Source organism: Lottia gigantea (genome assembly GCF_000327385.1).
Source record: "Lottia gigantea unplaced genomic scaffold LOTGIsca_80, whole genome shotgun sequence".
NCBI classification, from domain to species: Eukaryota; Metazoa; Mollusca; class Gastropoda; family Lottiidae; genus Lottia; species Lottia gigantea.
Window position 1 is genome coordinate 72,294 of NW_008710663.1, and position 8,198 is coordinate 80,491.

The following is an 8,198-nucleotide window of genomic DNA, read 5'->3' on the forward strand; positions in this document are numbered from 1 at the left end:
TCTGATTGGTTCATAAATAATTTAGTTTTAGTAATTGACCAATCAGATTACAAATTCTACAAATAGAGAAAATAACCTCATATTTGAGATTAAGTCCTACAGGTAATAAAAAAAAGTCTTTACTTACTTTAGCTTCCATCTTTGACACGCTAACATTTTATAATCCTGATTTCAGTTCAATGTTTATAAATATTTACACATTTTTCTTTATATTTCAAGTCTTTTCCTTTTTTATTTACATGATAATCCAAATTTTATACAGTTAAGCACAATAAAATTTCAATTTTCACACAATTTTGTCATAATTCCATTATTTTAAAAGAATATTCTAAGTTGTCACATTTTCCATTTGCTCAAAACTAAATTATAGTCATAAGCAAGTTTAGAATTGTCTTGTACAAACAATGATATGCCTTTAGATTATGGAATCTTATTTCTGAAAATAGGAATAACACTTTGCAAAAACAAACCAAGCCTAGAATCTTATATACGTACTGTTAATTCTTATCTAAAAAAATTTTACATCCAACTTTGCAATACACTCCGCCCAAAACCATTACAACTGCACTACACAGCTTGACCATCATGCTTACACCAACCTAGTTCCTTTTACAAAATTTGAGAATTAGATGTCATACAACATTATGCCACAATTCCAAACCCTTACTAACAAAATATTCAGACCAAATAGCATTCCATTAGTCAAAGTAAATATCCTGACAACAGTCTAATAGGTATTAACAATGATATAAGTCCAACGGCTAGATCAAATCTTCAACAGACTTCAAGCATAAATTTGGAAGTGTATTTGAAAAGTAAAATAATCAACTTGCAATGAATACAACAGATGAAGATCTTCAACTCTGAAACAGATGCAGAATTTCTATTTGATTAAGAGCTCATATCATGCTGCCTTCATGTAAATTTAAAATTTTATGATTTACACCTGGTGGAAACATGCAGCAATTTAAAACCTATTAAGAAACATTAAATTTTATGCATCTTAACTTTAATTTATGAACATGTATATTCCAGGAAAGGCACAAATTGTACAGAACCGTTTAACATTAATTTTATTTTTTGTATCAATTCAACCTTGAGAATTTGACCAACAGTAGACGTCAATTAGGCAACAGGATCCACACTTTTAAAATGGAGTTTTGAATCCAACATTACAATCCATATACATGAAATTTCACATCCCCGTGTAGAATTCAAAGAAATGAAAAAGAGTTTTACATCCTACAGTAGTGTCCAAAGAAATGGCATGGATTTTCACATCCAAAATCACATCCATAAGACAGCACTTAAATCCAAGTAAAACATAAAGGATGAGTAACAACAAATTTTACAATGCTACAACCAAGCAGACGCCAGTTGCAGATAGAATTTGTGTTGTAATTTTGAGTACTTCTTCAGGTGTAAATCGTTAACCACAGAAATAAAAATAGGTTGGTAGAGGATACTACACCTGGTGAATATTAAAATATAACAAAGCACAGAATTTTAACGTAACCAACTTGTATAAGATTTTAGACTGGAAAAAATTGGGGTTAACCTACTTTTCTGTACGTTATTGTCTCATGAAATAAAATTTAACATCCTACTGTTCTATATGTTATTCCACTTCCATTTAACCTTACATACAAAAGTTTACAATTAAGAAACAGGTCAAATGTTTGCTTATTGAAAAATGGAAAAGTGAAATCAAGTAAAGCCGAGTAAAATATCTTGTACCATACTGAAATTAGTCCATACCATCATGATCAATAAGTGATATTATCAAAGTAATATAAACTTCATTCAGATGGCCTGATGTTGATAATTGTTGTAGTTGCACACAACGCTGCACAAAATCAATTTCTTTTGTTTAAAATATAATAGTGTTTGATTTTATTCTACAACACCCACTCTTTTTCATAATGTATGATAAACAAAACTTTTATCACAAAGAGAAAATAGATATCTACATATCTTACCAGGTTGTGTCATTGTCATACCACAGTTTGTGTCATTATCATACCATATATTGCACTCTTGTCATACTTACAGTTTCAGACCACAGAACAAAAGATCAACATTGAAATATTGTTCTATAAACCCCAGTGATAAATAACTCTGAGATAAAAATGACTTCAACCAAAACTCATTGAGCCACCCCATAGCAGTTAATTAACTACAACCACTCATCAACTACTAATTAATATTATATTATATAAACATGTAATGTATGTGTAAATATTAGCATGCGCCAAAATAAACACAGCATTATTCAGATCATTATTATTTACAGGTTGATCTTTCAACAGAGAAATTAGCTTTAATTATTTCAGGTATTGATGTAGAAAATATTCAAACCACCCAACTTGATCTAACAAGGGGTGATGAGTCTTCCATACCCAACCTTTGATTCAACAAGTCCTTATTCCTATCATGAACCATTGTTAATTACATCAATTGAAGAGGTATCCCAAATATCTTAGAACCAACAAAAATTTTCCATGAACAAGACTAGAGTCCATCCTATTCTTCCGACATGTTTCAGATACGCCGTCCTTATCAGGACATCTCATTTAGAATTGGAGATTAACCTTTCAATATCATTAGCAAAATGGTGAACTCATTGATTTTCTTACATAACTATCAATATAAGATTGATATATCTTCAAACTGTCTAAATGTCAGTTTGTTCTCCATTAAAGAAATGTTTCAAACTATTTCAAAACGTTTAAAGATTACATACATGTATTTAAGTTTTTAGGAATGATAAATCTAAATTAATACGACAGTTTAATATAATCATATCAAAATAAGTGAAATCCACCCTGGAGAAAATCTACTAGTTATAAATATAGAGATAGAATATCCTAAAGACAGAAGATAAGAAAACAGTTATACAAACTCAGACGCGAATAAAAACTTAAACTAAAATAGATTGACATGCTCTTCAGGGGTGAATTCTCCATACTTTTCCTTAGTCAGTAAAAGATTCAGAAACTCATAAACTATGTACCCACTGAAAACAACGCTAAATACTGGTCAACAAAGCAAGTTTAGACCTGATATGAAATTTATGTGTTAAACTATGATTCAAAATACACAATTCATAGACAACAGTACAATTACTGCTCATACTGAACCAACCAAAATCTGATATATACCTGTCAAAATCCTCTCAAAAACATAATCCATAAACAGACAATGGTACAAAACAAAACCAAGAGGTTGAAATAAGACTTGAAGTTTTATCCAACACTCACTTTGATCTGAGAAACCTTGTGGTTTCCTAATCAGAGAAAACTAGAAAGTTTATATACATAATCCAAAAAGCATCAGAAGATTAAAACATACTGGCACATTGGATATTGGATAAAAACATCAGAAAGAAATGGAATTCACCATAATATATCACCATATTGGATAAGACGTCAGGATCACAATGTTACCTAAAACTTCAGAAATCTTCATTCCTAATTCCAAACACTAGTGATTTCCAGATCACAGAAAAACAGAAATAATTTAACACAAAAAATCCAGAAAGCATCAGAAGATTAAAACATACTGGCATATAAAACATCAGAAAGAGAAGTGGAATCACAAACTCATATCAGCCATGTTTCACAGATCACAAAGTAAAAATATAGTCTTTATACTAATATCATGAAAAGCACCTACATGTGTACAAACACAGAATACGATACAGTGAGTAGTAAGAACTCTCTAATGAGTAAGGTATAAACAGTGTATGGTATGTAACAGTAGTACACAGCTGACTGGAGAACACTAGAGATAAATTCCCAACTCGCTGATTCTAGTTAAAAGTAGATATTACAGAGATCTAATCCTACTAAGTAACTATTATTGTCTTTATGGTGAAGGAATTGAGATAACATCTTGAAACAAAAGGATGCCAGTTTATGTTTGCTCTGATTTATAGTATGCTTAATCTTCCAGAGACACGGATGCCACTTGACATTTGGGTTTTTCAATATGACATCCCTTTCAAGAGTCCACATAGCTAACAATGTTTATTTGGTATTTCAGTTTATAAACTTGACATCTCTTTCAGAGAGTCCACATAGCTAATAATATCTATTTGGTATATTATTACAATACCATCATTTGAGAGAAGAATATGCTGTGACGTCTTGTCTGATCAAAGGCTCACATTTCGATAGCGAGCTGTGAACACTATAACTGATAATTCACATCTCTAAAACTAAAGAATGATCTGTCAATGGGATGGTAAACCGGTCTCTTTAACCAGAATGATTTGAATAGTAAATTTAGTTATGTACCTATCAATAACATATTTTATATATCAATCTACACAATACTTTACTCAAAATAACCTACTAGTATTTCACTATCTGATATTCATCTCTAGAATATTTCTCTTTGGTAATGATCAGTCATCAACTGACATTTCTTAGCTTTTCTGAACCTTTCTCTATGGTAAAGATCACTCACCACTTATCTACTGATGCTTGTGTCGAGCTTTTCCTGGCACTTCTGAACCTTTCCTTAGGTAATAACCTGTCATCAACTGACATTCAGTTTGAGCTAAATCATTTCTTGGCATTTCTGACACTTTTAATTTTATCTTGGCTGTTTTATTTTTTGACTGAATGTTTCCCTAAGGCAGGTGAGGTGCATTAGCTTAACATTTCAGACCTTCTTTCTTGCCACCAGAAATGTCCACCTTATTCAACAAAATGGCCTGCAAAATTTAAGGTGTAGAAGGTGTCTGAATAGACCAAAGTCTAGTGAAGGGAGATAATGAGCCACCAGAGCTCCAGAATACCAAATTGAGCTGCAGCGAAGAGCTCAGATAGTGTCTGGATCAACCAACAAGAGGATAGTAGACTTCCTTAATCTACTAGACAAAATAATCAGACATTTCAACCATCAAACATTACTCAATAGTTATCCTCACAGACCATCTTGACTTTCAAATCAAGTAGCTATCAGATGAAATCATAAATAACCCACCAGATAATTCAAGTAATAACTCTTCACCAACATAAAAATACTGGTAACAAATTGTCAGGAATCTTATCATTTTATCAAACTGAGGGTAGAACAGTCAAATATTGCCATAGAATTATCTCTACCCAATAAATTATAGAGGATTGTCAGAGAAATTTTCCAGATGTAGCAAAACTCTGAACTGAAACCTTCTCTTGGCATTTTTGCGGCCCATAGCAACGTGAGCTTTGTTGGTTTTCAAGCAATGATCCTGTATTATCAGCAATTTTACTAGTCCAAAACAACTCTATGGACAGTCTTATAGCATCCTTATTTAAACAAACAGTTGCTAAGTGGTATCAGGTGTGATTCCAACCTGATCAGATGGAATATTGTGAACTTTAAAAATCTTAATATCATCAATAAAATTATCAAATTTCTTTTGTCATAGATGTGTATCAAGTTTTACTCAAACCTAAGTGGGCCATAAGTCATGAGCCACAAAAAAAATCAAAATTGGCAATTCAGATTTAGAACCACAAGTTAACAATAATAAACTGGTAATAATAAGTGAAGAGATTCTAACCAAGACTTAGAAATGATACACACTGGTAAAATAAATAGTATACTTTATAATAACAGTATGGTCTGTGTTAGATATCTACTAACTTTATTTTCATCTGACTTGAGGAAGTGGAGGTGGGGTGGGAATCTTTGCAGGTGGTGAATATTGCCGCTTCAAAAAAAAAAGCCTGATTTTCTACCAAACTACATTCTGAACATCAACAGACCACAATGGAAAGTGGCAAGTTTACATGCTATTTATAATGTGGCCTCTTGAATTTTGTGGAAGAGCAAACATGCCTTGTCTCACCATGGGATCGTTTCAGTGAGTGCCCCCTAAAATTGAGACTTGCTTGGCTTGCCATCATTATCAAATTCCTTATCAGTTTTTATATGCCTGGTGCTGGGGACCACCCTTGACAATTCTCCTACTCTGTCTCTGAGGCTTAGAAATACCACTGCCTCACCATAATTTTAACTTTCCATTCAACAGTATTATAAACATGATAAATTAACTGTTAATTACCAAAATAATCACCTCAGTGAGAATGACAAAATATCTTCATTATAACTTGTTATTATTTGATAGGTTTGCACCAAATCGTTGATCTTGCCAACATTTTTTATATAGCCCACAAAGTCATTAATAAACATAATGAGAGAACTTGTCTTTTGGTTGATCTATTATCTTGGTATAAATCATAATAAAATAAACAGAGTGATTATTACTACCTATGACTGATAGACGTTCAAACTGGTATTTTTTATACAACTTTTCCTTGTGAAACAAATATCAAAATTTTAACTAACTCATTCAAAATTCAAACATCAAGAAAAACCAAAGATCAAAATTATAGCCTAGAAAAATGCAGATTCACATTCATGACCAATGAAAAATATAAAAACGACTAGTCAACTTTATTTTCAGGTAGTTCAAGTAGTACAAACACAATGTAAGTATAGTCTGTATAGCTTCTATTACTATTTATTCTACCTACAAATAAAATGGACTGCTCTTATGTTTTGAATTGCACCTAGATGAACAAAAATATCGCTGCTGCAACACACAGTTTGCACTTTGGATCTCTAGTCAGACATGACTGGTTAACACAATGAAATCAACATCCCTTTAGGAAATCACAAGAAGAAAACACATCTTAATCCTAAAATATACGTTTGCGAACAATATATTCCAATATCATCAATTTGAATTATTACCCAATCTAGAAACTATACCTCGAGGCTAACGACTTAATCAATCTAATCATAATTATCAAATTATAAACAGCCAATCAAATACCTCCATTTACTGATTGACGTAATACATAACCAATCATCATCAATCATTTTATTAACCAATCAAATTATTGATATTAAATGATTTCATTTCATATTTATGTCACAATGATATCACCTTCTAAAAATAAACTCATAAATCCTCCATTTTTTTTTTTTTCTTCCTTCTGAAAATACATCCTCGTGAAGTAAGGTGATCAACCCAAAAAGAGGATCTACCTGATAGCTTTTAAAATTCTTACAAAACAAGCAATCTGAACAACAATTCTTGGTTGAACCATCAGCTATGTTATTCCACAATGTCATACCCTTTACAGTTGGATCAATTGAAAAATGAGAAAAAGCATGGTTACCAGGTATATTCTAGAAATCCTAACTTTGAACTTTGTCCAGTAAACGGTAACTAGCATTCCCAAAATGCAACATTTCACAGGTCTGCAGATTGACACAATTGTTATTCTAAAAGAATGCACTAACAGTTAATGCTTAAGCCACCTTCATGATGACTGAACACACATCCTGACAGGGCAGTTGATTTGGTCATATTTGCCAGACAAGATCCTACAGTTCTTATGAATCAATAACTATTCCAAAAATATATGTATCCATTATGTATGCACAAAATGTCAGTGAAGCTACTCATTATACACCTTGACAACGATGCATCCAGCCATAAAATTTACACAAAAATAGAAATTTTCACAAAGTACCTATTCAAATATTTCACCATATGAAATGAAAAGGTGAAAGGTGAACTCAGTTGAAAATGATTCAGACATCTTAGAACACCTTAACCAAACAAAAACCTTTCTCAACCTATCAACAACAGTTTAAATGACTTATCATCCAATCACAAACAGTCTTACGAAATCTTGAACAAAATAGAGCCAAAAAAGTAACCAATGAGAAGGTCCGAAACATGATAATTTGTTGTGTGTATGTCACTGAATAATTAGGAAATGTTTTAAGTTCATTTTGAATTCCCCTCAGCTCAGTTCATGACCTGTGGTAATGTTCGGTTTTGATTGATCTGAATTTATTACCTCAGTTAAAGATCACAACTTAAAAATTCATGTCCTTCTCTATTGAAAAAACAAATATGGTGGACGTGGCAGATGCCACAGGGTGTTCTTACTTAAAAATACCTGAAACTATTAAGGTTGTTTTTGCATATTTAAGCTCAGTGGCCTCATTATCGAAATCTTAACAAATAAAATATGCAAATTTAAAAAATACAATAATTTGATTGGTTCACAAAACTTGATTCAAAATCAATTTTAGTGATCACCTTATATGAATATAAGTTTAAAATAATTTTCAGACCAACTGCCTGTAGATTCTAAATTGCCATTGTCATTGTTAAAATAACT